Here is a 12,485-nt window from a genome sequence, read left to right as displayed (position 1 = left end):
TCTCGATTAGGGTATGTCGAAGTACTTCTGTTTATGGTATATTCATTAACTGCGGCTTTAGAAAGTGTGTTATTTTGAGCGCGTTCTCCGGCTTCCAAAGCGCGCACCATGCTCTATTCTTTTTTGGCACCATGGTTACTTATTTTGTTATGGAGTACAGAGACCTGATATTCAATCCTATCGAGCAAAACGCCAGTTCTACCGATGGCTTATTATTTATTTATTTATTTGTGTTTTGCAGACCCTGGCAGGGTCGCTTTACTATAAAGGCCTGTCCACAGATTCAGCAGAGAGCTACAAGCATAGCGCTGACCTAGCGGTAACCGCGTGCTGACGGGAGCTTTCACCAGCTTTGTATCGCACCGTCAAAACTGATGCTCATGAAAGACGAAAAGCAGCTCACGACACGTGAGCAGCGTGTGAGAACCGGCCTTAATGGAGATATTTATTCGATTGTACAGATTTTGGCGTTGATGGCGGGAGCTCGTTCCGTCACTTTGAAGCATAGTTTGAGCACGCACACGCTGGGTCTGCAATTCGCAGCGAACAGTCTACTAAAGATATAATATTGCGCTGGTCTACTGTCAACAGATCGCATGTTAGATATGAACCATAGAAGCACTTTTTGTAGCCTATATGCTATTTTATTATGTGTGTTTGTATCTCGTAGTTTTGTTGAGCGATCGGGTATTTCATGCCCTACCCCTGTTGATAATAATCCAAGTTCCTCCCAAACAGGCAAGAAGCTGCCAGTGCTTCAATAAACGGTGCTTGGACCACGACCGGTTTGGACAGACGTCCCAATGTTCAAGCCATCATCGACACAAGTGCACTCTTCGGAATTTGGCCTTATTGTGGATTCTACCGCTCAGGAACGTCGACTTCAGTCATCCTTGAATGCGATGTGTATCTACGAGGCAACAAAGCTACGTTTAACCTGAACTGCACAATTTCGTTTCGGAGATTTGTGGCTCGGGACCAAATGTAAAAGCTAAACCTTTAGTCCCAGGGGTCTAAAATCAAGGGCGCAACGTTTAGTCCCAGGGGTCCAAGTGCAAGGGCCTAACAGTTCGTCCTCGGGGTTCAATTGAAACGGTGTAACAGTTGGTCCCAGGGGACCAAGTGCAAGGGCCTAACAGTTGGTCCTCGAGGTGCAATTAAAGCGGTGTAACAGTTAGTCCCAACGGTGCTAGTGCGAGAGCCTAATGGAGGGGTGCAACTTTTACTCCCCTTCCCGTTAGTCCTAGAGGAGACTATCGGAAAAAGGAGTAACAGTTGCACCCCTCCATTAGGCTCTCGCACTAGCAGCGTTGTAAAAACGCACTTGCTCCCCTCAGAGACAAAGTCGCGCTCTCCTTTTTCTTAGAGTGTGCCAGTCTGGTATGTCCCATTAATTAATATTGTAGGGTCAGAGAGCGAGTTTCCTCAAAAGGTTCAGGGCATGCAGTGAACACAATTCTTGGTGTAGGCTCTGAAGGCGTAAAGACATGCGGAAATATGTTTATTTGGTTAGTGTATCAAATACATTTATTTCCACTTGATTACACAATTACTAATTCTTAACAAATGGTTCCATAACGAGTTCTTTCTGCGACAGCCATGTCAGGCGTTGAGTCGCAGTAGCTGTCCTTCTTGTTGTCTGATGACGCTCCTGGACCGCCGGTGTCCAGCTTGGTCGAGTGGCAAATTTGACTGACTGATGCCGTCTTGTAATCATACGTCATGTGCTGCCACTGACATCCGATGCACTAAAGCTGCAGGGCTGGCTTCTAATCCGCAAATTTTTCTGGTAGTTTTCTGCGTCCATGCAGCATGGCACATACAAACATCAGTATAACAGCACTGTAACACGATCACTGCTTCTGAGCTCTGCGCTTCCGTCTTTTATACTGGTCGTTTTGGAGGTACGGAATTTGTCGGTGACTGCCTAAGCAATAACACATATTCCCAGTATGTTGATTTTTTTATCACCAATGTCATACCTCTGAGAGTATTTTTAATGGCTCAGGGAATGAATCTCTTAGTAAAAGTAAACGCTCGATTATGCCGTAATTATTGGGAAGCCAATAAATCAAGCCGCTCCAATATTGTTCCAAGCCATGTGTTTGTTTCCCCGCACGGCACGTCGTAGCCAGTACTTGGCCAGCATTTCTATTGTAGTGTTTGTTTTTCTATCTGCGCTGTTCGCGCACGGCTGCAATTGTCGTCTTGAATTAATCTCTGTTTGAGCGGAGATTCCCTCAGCTGGAAGTGATGCTTCACGGACAGAGAAATGCAGTCAAAGCCGCGACCTGCGGCAGGTGTTAAGTGTACGGAGCTACGCCGTGGCGAGCTCGAAAACTTCTAGCGCTCATCTCAGCGCGCCACTTGGAGGGCAGTTTCTCCAGAGCATATCTAAACAGCAAAATAAAGGACAGCTTTTTTTCGATTTCACTTACCATTCTTTCTTAATGCTAAAATTCCAAACTCGAAATATACGTACTTTCCGTCATATTTCGTACTGTTCAGTCCTTTCCCCAGAGCGCAATCGCTCTCGGGGACGAGACAACCGACAGTCACATTGGCCACTGTACGATAAGAGCTTACAGTTCAGACCAGCGTTCCAACATGGCTATCCGCACGTCGATCGATTGCACCTAATCCCTCAAAAGGTCTCAAACTTTTTAATTAGGATGACCAGACACCCCGTTTGCCGGGACAGCCCCGTTTTTGAAATCCGCTTCTGCCGTCCCGTCTTTTTGTCCGAATAAAGAGTCATGTCCCGTTTTCGCAGGAGTGCATAGTTTCGAAATTGGCACAAAGCGAGTTGAAGCAAACCAAATTATGCCTACTCGTTACAGGTATATTTTACAAAAACAACCGTAGGTACTTCAAATATTTACGAAGAGAAAAAGTAAGCGAATTGCTCTTGCCCACAAACAGATCTCTCGCGAAAACTTGTGTGTAGAAATATTTTTACAGTTACTGTATAGAGCACGCATGTAGCATATTAACGTTTTGAAATAGCAGCTATTGCATTAAATTTTTATTCTCAATCTCAATCATTAATAACCCCCCCGCCTCCCCCCCCCCCCCCCCCCCCCCCCCCGGGGCTGGGATGTCCCGTTTTCTACCTTTAGGAATATGGTCACCCTGTTTTTAATGTACAGCGGAATGTCAATCTGCTACACTCCGCTCCTTCTCATCACGGCCCGACCAGCGGCATCAATGCCCGACAATTTACGTCATTTTATCTTGTTGTTACACCACTGATGCGCGAACACACGGTCACACCGGCGATAATTCCAGTGTTCGGTTCACAACTCACAACACTGCCATCACGATGTTCCTGCTATGTTGCTAATTACACGCAGAAATACAGAACCACGTTGATTGCCGGTTGGCACTCAGCATCGGAAAACAGAACCGAAGTCAGCACAGAAGGCACCCAGGCACCCGGCAGCAAAACCTGCCTGTCTTTCACGCATTTTCAGCGATTCCCATAACGTCGAAAACGTCGACACAGTTCCGCGTGGTTCCGCGTGGGTCCCGCAATCCGGAGGCGGCCATCTTACCCAGTGTGCGTAGCGCTGCTGGCAGTGCTCCGGAACTTCACTGTTTCTAGCGGCTTCGTTTGCTCGTTTGATTAAATTAGATGTAAAAACGCTATTGCAGCCGAAATGTTCTGCACGTTTGCATTGGGAGACGGAATTACCGGCGGCCTTCGCTGCCGCTGAAGCTCAATCCACTCAACCACATTTATTAAACAACGTGCGCGATGTGCTCGAAAAACGAAACCGAAAGATGATCGGGAGGGCGAAAGCTTTCTCCCGTCTGCCTAGAGAAGGAGAAAAACGTTTCGTTCCTCCCTTTTTCTCGTGTCCCCCTGGTGGCGCGTCAGTAGAAGGAAGGAAAATGCGCCGCTTCTACCTTTTTCCACCATTTTTTCTTAGAGTGTACCGCGATTTTATCCTAGCGTACTTGGAGACATCACCTCCCCTCTGACAAAGAAGCGCGCGAGCAACACTGTGAAGTGGAGACACAAACACGAATTTGGCATTCGGCCAGCTAAAGACGTGTCTCACGGAGGCCCCCTTCGGAAGCTGCCCAACTTCGAGAGGGATTTCGTTCTCCGGACTGATGCGTCCGGTCACAGCAATGGACCAATACTGCCGCAGGACCATAGCGGTACGCTACATGCTATTGGCCTCGAGATCGACCTAGAGGTGGCGCTACGGTCGCGCTATCATCATCATCAAAGCGGGGATAAGAGAACGGCCGCCCCATAGGCTCTCCACGGTCGCGCGCGAGACGGCGTAGATTCTTGCGTTTATTTTGTCGCATACTATCGGTGGGAAAACAATTCTAGCGGAAAAGGATGCAGTACTGTTCGGTGCTTCAGTGAAGATCGAATCGTGTTGCCAGCGTGCGGCCTAAATTTATATAATCGCTTCTAAGGGTGCGTCGTCTGCTCTAGGCAGACGTTGGAAAGCATGGATCACCACGACTGATGCCTGTCTCCGGCTGAATTGGAATATTTATGTTAAATATTTGTTTCTTTTAAAATGGATGTATCGGTTCATCAACAAGGGAATTAAAAAAAAAATTCCAACCCAGATAACATAATACTGTGAAATCGCAGCTTCTATGCTTTTTTTTTTTAGCGTTTAGCTTTTGCAGTAATATAAATATTTAGAATGAAGATAAGTTAGCGCTGTACTGGAAATTACCATGCTATTGAGTTCCTCTGCCCTTTCATTGTGCCATAGTGTGGGTAAGTTTTTTGGTGTCTGAACAAATCTCCTGCGTTGCGATGAGGAGAGTGTCTCTTCTAGGTCAAAATCTGCAAACTGCGCTGTTTTGGCAGGACAACTGAAACAAGTGAAACAAACTGTTCTAATATATCTGCCGTGACTGTAATAAACGAGCGTAACCGAGCAACGCAGCAATATTCCTGTTATTAAATGCTTTTCTCGGGAGTGTGGGTTCACCCGCTTCAATTTTCTTGGTGAGGGCCGCGGATGACAAGAGGCTAATACTGTAAATTTCTGGCTAAATAATCTTGTATTCAAACACAGTAGACTCTACAACCCCAACAAACGACGCGCACCACGACACAAACAGCATCGGCCGCAGTGATACTCTTTTACTGATGAGGGCTAGCGACCCTCACGAGACTTTCCGATCACCCTCCGCCCTCACCCAACGTATATCGGGACTGGGCGGTTCATCGATTAATTTTAAGATTATTAAAGTAATTATTTAATTGCAATTTGATGGTTAATTGGAGTCTTGTGCTGGAGAAAGTCAACGAGTAAAAAATTCCTGCTTTAATATTTTTGACGTCTTTATTTCTTTTGTGACACAGGCTTGCACGGTAAACCACTTCAACGTGCTTGTCATTACACCGAGGGTGATTATGCCGTTTAAATAATAACTTTAATAATACTTCATTTTAAAAGGCTTCCCGTGTTGATATGTATGTAGGACTCTCAACGTGAAGTTTAGAATGGGAATGCGATATGCCATTTATGACATAGTAAAACCAGTAAAAAAATGTATAGTTTTAACGTCTTTCACGCAATATGACTGGCAAAAAATCAACGTACGGATTTATTGATTGATTAGTCTATTAAAGGATAACGATCACTCGGGTTAATTTTCTAATCAAACCACAGACCCACTCAACATTCAATGCTTTATGAAAACCACGGTTTGTGCGAGATAACAAAAATACGCGGGACCAGCGATTGTATACAAACCAACACACTAAGATTATGGAAGCTTCCGACTTAATAATAATCGCTTTGCTGAATTTCTACGCTTGGCGAACGATACAACAGAACCTTTAGGAAGAAGAAACGGCAACAAAAACATAAAACATTTAATAAGGGATGTCAAGCTCAGCCTGAAACGGGCTTGCGTCGTCAAGATCCATGTTTCTGAGCGTGCGCCCGTAGCAGACGACGCACGGCGGTATCCCCGCTTTCGCGCGTTTCCAATTTCGGCCGCGCGGTGGCGACACCGTTCGATCTCGAGACGAATAGCGCACGCCAGCCGGAAACCTCTTCTGAGGGAAGATGCCTACGCAACTGTCGAACGAGAGGGACTAGCCATAGTATCCCGTACGAAAATGTCAGATATGGCCCTGATATATTTAATATATGGCCATATACCGCCATATCGCCATTTAACTGTTCAAATACTGCCATATACAACATATATGTGTAAAAATATATTCCCTGATAATGATTTATGGGCCCGTTCCGGTAGTTCGAGCAAAACGTCATATGCACTCGCCAATACTCTAGTTGATTGATCTATATTGCATGAGTCTCATGTAATTGGTTAACTATTGTTAACACCCTCAAAGTGAAGTTATTCCAGATATTTGGAACAATTGCGCATTTCGAAGATTGAAAGACAAATTAAATTTGGTTGTATATGTGACGTAACGAATGGCGTATGACAAAGTGCGTAAGATCGGAAAGCGAGTTAATAAAATAGTGGATGTTAGATTGCAGCTTTTTGACGCCCGTTTCTGCGTTAAGCGATGTCGGCGTCGCCGTAGGCGTGGGTGTAACCGCCCCGCTAAATTTACTGGGAAATTGAATTGGCGTTGATGTCACGTGACGTCAATTTTCCCGCTAAATCTAGCAGTGAAACTAATTTTGTTCATGTTTCCCCGCTAAATTTAGCGGGGAAACACGAACCGTTAGCTTACTGAAGATGCAAGACGCTACTTCGTCGTCCCGATTCCTTTTCCCTTCGAACGGCTGCGACGCCGTTGCGCCCGGAGTACCCTAAGCAGCATCTTTAAAAATCGTTCGCGCAAAATCGCAACCTTCTGTTTGCGAGCTCGGCGATTCATCGCGTGTTGAATGTCGGAAGATGTGCTGTCCGTGGTGTCTTTTATGTGTAACTCTTTCGTAAAAAAGTTTCAAATTTAAAAACGCGAACCTAACAGTGCACACATAGTTTTAAATTTATTAGTAAAAATATATATATTTATTTATCTATTTATTTGTGAACATCGGGGGCAAAAAAAAAAAGCGCGCTTAGTTTTTCATTTAAAATGATAATGTGGGTTGTGCGGGGTAAAACATAGTAGCTCCAAGATTGCATCGTTTCGGGTTATTTTTGTGCTGGACAGCTTCTTTGGAAGTTCAAAAGCTGGACTTCATAGAGCTGTCCTGTTCACTTGGTATTGACAGCAGGGTAGACGCTCTGCGTGTTTTAGGCCAATCGAGTCTCCGGTTAGGGTCACGTGCCTTCAGTCTTGAAGCTAATGATAAGACAGAACACGGCACCTGCCTCAAGCCCACGGCCCCACACATAGCATTCACTGCACTATCAACCTTGGATACAAGGGACAAATCCTCTCGTTATGAGGGAGTTTCCGTAGACCGCGTTCTCCCCTCCGCTAAGCCCTCCGCAACGATGGAGCCGCTACCGCGCCTGCGCGCCGATGGCCTTGGCTGTAGAAACCCGGATCTCGTAGCGGGCTGCGGAGAGCGTTGCGGGACAGCGGAAACGATCTACGAAAACTCCCTATTGTCATTGTCGGGATCAGGACCAGGTCCTGGTTGGGATGCCCCAGAAGATAAGCCTTTTGTGTTTGCACTCCCGTTTTGGCCTTTCCTGCTCTCCTTTTCTCTCTCTGCCTTAGCTGAAAGCGTGGTAAAACGTGCGTCTGCTGCCGGGCCTAGTTTGGCGTGTATTGCGCCCTGCGTGACTGCTGCGGATTCTGTGCTTCTGTAGTAAATTCGAAAAGTTCTACCCGTATATCGGCGCACAAGCGATTTCGTCAAAGAAGCCGAAAAAATGTTTGCGATGCGTTTAGTGTTCGGTTCCACAAATTGCAGCTTGTGCTACACGGTGTGGAATCTTCACGGACATGTTCCTTCTCGTTTTTCTGTTTGACTTGTTATTAATTCTGCCGTGACCATGTTGACATATATCTCGGATTAGACGTTTGAAGTCCGGTATCGTCAACGTAAGTGCGTTGCAACGTACTTCGATCGGAGCAATTGATCATTTTTCTACAGGTACTCTTCCAGATTACCTCTAGAATTAGGCAGTGTCTAGCTCCTGGCAGCCGGGAGAATAATTTCCCCGAAATTCTACCAGCAGTCACCTGCCATTGGCCTTCTGAAACCATGTCACAACTGGAGGTAGAATACTGAATTTTTTATTCTCCCTGCATTTCGTGATAACACGCTCCACAGCCACCTTCTCGTGGATACGCGTTTCATGGACACACGTTTTGTTGACGTTAACATTTCATCGACATTCGTTATGCGAATGTCGATAATCCTGTATTCCCTGGGAACCACGTTAAGCGAAATCAGGAGTGGCGTAAAGCTCAGCTCACGTAAAAATTAACAAAAATTTGTGCATGCTGAATATCCAATTGGTATTTTTCTTATACAGATGAGAAGTCAGTTTTGGTAGATTTTTGTAGAAAATAACAATATACCGGGTGTTTCTTTTTTATTCTTGCAGATTTGTTTAAAAAAAAGCCATGAAAGCTACACTTAAGCGATTTGTTTGAGTGAATTATACGCCCAGGGGGATATTATGTGGGTGGCGAATTTTTGCGATAAGTCGGCTAATTAATTAAAACTCGCTAATTAACTTTCTAATTAGTGAAAATAAACATATGGCTCTAATTAGAAACTTGCTGACGTTATCGAAAACCACTAACTCAGTCATCTTAAAAGACTTTCAGCACGTGAGAAGCGTTATAGAGCACTAAAGTTACGACTGGTGGAGCAGGTACAAGGCTAGGTTTTTTTCCGTCTCTTATCTAGCCCCAGCCTTGTACCAGCTCCACAAGTGGTAACTTCAGCACACTACTGCGCTTCTCATGCGCTCAAAGTTTTTTCTAAAAATTACTGATTTAGGGGTTTTGGACAACGCTCAGCAAGTTTCTAATTGAGACCATATGTATATTTTCACTAAATAAAAAGTTAATTAGTGAATTTTAATTAATTAGCCGACTTATCGCAAAAATTGGCCACCCACATAATGTTCCCCTGGGCGTACGACTCACTCGCACAAACCGCATAAATGTAGCTTTCATGGCTTTTTTTAAACAAATCTGTAAGGATAAAAAAAACACCCTGTATATAAAGGATGCCTTATTTGACTGGGACATATCTGGCCCTATAAGGGAGGCAGATATACCTCGATTTTGCAGACCCAGATATGGACATATTAAAAATTGGGCATATCTGGCCAAATATGCCTGATATAAACTGATGTGCTTTATATAGGCAGATATGCCTTACATAAACTGATGTGCTTTATATAGGCAGACATGCCCAATTTTTTTATATAACCATATTTGTTTTTTTTATATATAAGTCCAGATATGCCACTTTCGTAAGGGGGATCGAGCATTGTCAAGTTTAAACCCTACCTGTGCGGGTAAACATTCGTGTTCCAGACAGACCACAAACCTCTCCAGTACATTAAACCAGACATGTACAAAATACTCAAAAAACGTAGTTAAGTTGAGTTACTGAGTATCGACGCCAAAAGTGATTGGAGTAGAGTAGAAATTACGCATTCGTAATGGTAATTGAGTAAACTACTAACTACTGTAAAAAGTAGCGAGTTACTTTGAAGTTACTTTCGAAGTTACTTTTTTATATTTTTGTGGTAGCAAAATAAACAGCAGTTTTGATCAATGAAAAACCCTGCGAGCCTAAAATAAATGCAGTCTATTTATGGCTTGCGTTTTCGCCAAAATAGTTTACTCGCTCGCAGAAGCAATTGACTTTCAAAGTCCTTGATAGGAGAGTTTTCCCCTTTTCCTTCTAAGAACGTCCCCAGCCCAGCTAAATAGACGTTCGACCGACGGGCTGGATGGAACGGCAGCGTTGAATTTGAGAAACAGGCTGTGCAGGGTCGGGTAAGCGAGTGTCGGCATCTTAGGTGTCCATGACGAAACTTGTGAGGTTTGCCTCGGGTAGAGGGTCTTTAATAACAAACTTTCCTCCTTTTTTTTTTTCTTCGTCAAGTTGAGATTGTTATGACTGGCCCCTCTTTATTCCGACGTCGTTCTGAGAGTACGCTGAGCGAGTGCACCAGACCGTCAAGGGTTCAAGTCTCGCGCCACGACGATGAGATCACCCGGACGACTGCGCGTCCCGTTGTAGTGCTAGTGCTACGCTACTGAAAAAAAATTGTTTCGGTTTAACAGAAGATGAACCGAAGTATACTTCGCCGCTGACGCCGGGTGCAACAAAAGGATCTCCCAAGGGTAACTCACAATCCTCTCCGGCGACTACAATATTCTGACGCGCCTGAATCGTTTTTAATAGGGTGCCTTCATGTGCGCTTCGCATAGGGTGATGCCAACTGCCTGTTTCTCTTTCCCACACCCTCGTCCACCGCCATTTTGTTCCTCTCATTGTTTCCCCGTGCGCCGGAAAGTGGCCTTTGTGTCCATCGGTAATTCCATCCGAGGGGGTAAATGCTAATCCTCCCTCCGTGGGTTCCACAACGCTGCTCCGAACTTCTGAGATAAGGTGCTTGTTTCCGGGAGGGTTATAAGCCCCACGGATTATCGCCGAGGAACAAAATGGCTGCTGGTTTGTCGGCGAGTGGTATTACAAAGGATGGCATCACCCTAGCAAAGCGCACATGAAGGCTCCCTACCTAGTTTTTAACAAAGAGGAGGTCTCCCAGGCATGGATGGTCGGAAGGACGCGAAGGATTACGTGAACAAGCATCGTCGCTCGTATACAGTTGCAGCTAGAAGCAAAAATGTGCCCCCATGAACGGATTATCCGTATCAGGGTTTGTGCTCGGGGGAGTCCGGCTTTGCAAAGGCGTATGCGCTGACGACAAGGAGCCCAGCAGCGAGGTCATTCCAGTGGCGCCTCCCGTGGAACCTACCGCTTGAGTCAGAACTCACTAAAGACAGACAGCACGAAAACAACAACTCTCAGAGTGCCCCCGTCTTTCACGGTTGCAGCTGGAAACGCGGCGCCTGCGTCCATTACCGGATTAGGTCAATACCCGACCAAGGCTTGTTCAGCATCTCTTCCTGCGTTCGTGCGTGCCGGTGTTATGTTTTGGCTGCTCGTCGCCACCTTGGCCCAAGGACGCCTTCCCGAACAAGGGGGCCCCTTGTTCAGGAATGCCACTTCATCTGCCGGCGTCTTATTCATTTCTGCGCTCAAACTTTCGTGATGGGCAAAATTAGCACTATACAATTTCAAAAGTAGTTATTAATTTGAGTAGAAGTTACCTGAAAAAAGTAGTTAAATTAAACTGCTAATTACCCAAATCAAGTTGGAATTGAAAGTTACCAAGTTACTCGAAAAAGTAGTTAAACTACAGTAGTTTGAGTAGAGTAGTTGAACTACGTCCAAGTCTGCATTAAACAAACCCGACACGTGAACATACTCGGGTAATGTGCTGGAGTCTCAAACTCCAAGGGTACGATTTTAGAGTGCAATGTATTAAAGAGAGAGAAAATGTCGGAGCTGATTACTTAAGCCGCCTGTAGATACTGTGAAAGGGTGTATGAACTGATATGGTGAATTCTTTGTGGATTAAAACACTAGTTTATCACCAGTTTTGCGTGTAGCGCAGTGCTTTAGTTTTCGATGCTATATCTTGTTACCCATTCACAAGCGCCGTATTATATGTTCTTCGTTTGGGAGGAACTTTTCCGTTGGCTTGCAGAGTTGAGGTCGCGAATGTTCTATGTCGTGTGTATTTGTGCAGAATATTGCCCAGGTTTAAGGGGAAATGAATACGTTTCGGTTATGGATGAACAACCAGTTATGGCTGAGCAAGGAATTCGTTCTTTGTTTGTAAAAATGTTGAGAAGTGCTTTTTTTTTAAGTGGAGAGTGGGGTTTTTTGCGAGAGCTGAGTTTTTTGTTGTTTGGAAAAAGTAGGAAATATCTTGCGATTTTTATCCTGTACCCTGTGGTCACTTCCCCTACTTACTTTTTACGCCAGGCGTGGCCCTAGCACCTGTCAACCGGTCGCACAATTTTGTTTTTATTTTGTGTGCACATGAGTTGCGGCCTTTGTCTTTTTCACGTTATTACAACTAATTCACATACTGGCCCACGAACATTGTGACAATCATTCTGACCTTCACAATGTTCTCCATTGGTGTAATCAATAGAAAATTGAACTGAATATTGACAAGTGTAAATTCATGACAATATCACGCCAGTATAACAGCTGATTTCTTTACCTCATCTAAGGCATTAGATTTAAATTCGTATCTTAGTATAACTACCTTGGTGTACACATTGCTGACAATATTTCCTGGAATACTCAAATTCCATACGTAATCAATTGTTAGCCGTGTATTGAAAATAAACTTTTTCTCTGGTTCCTCTGTTCTTTAAACTGTTTTCTTCGAAAAGATTACTTGTTAGTAAGTTGGAATACGCTGGCGTTACCTGGGACCCCACCGAATTAAAGTTATTATCACTAGGATCCGTTTAGAAACGTTCTGCCCATCCGATG

Source organism: Ixodes scapularis, unplaced genomic scaffold (genome assembly GCF_016920785.2).
Source record: "Ixodes scapularis isolate PalLabHiFi unplaced genomic scaffold, ASM1692078v2 PGA_scaffold1__304_contigs__length_218370807, whole genome shotgun sequence".
Lineage (NCBI taxonomy): Eukaryota > Metazoa > Arthropoda > Arachnida > Ixodida > Ixodidae > Ixodes > Ixodes scapularis.
This window is presented reverse-complemented; position numbering follows the sequence as displayed.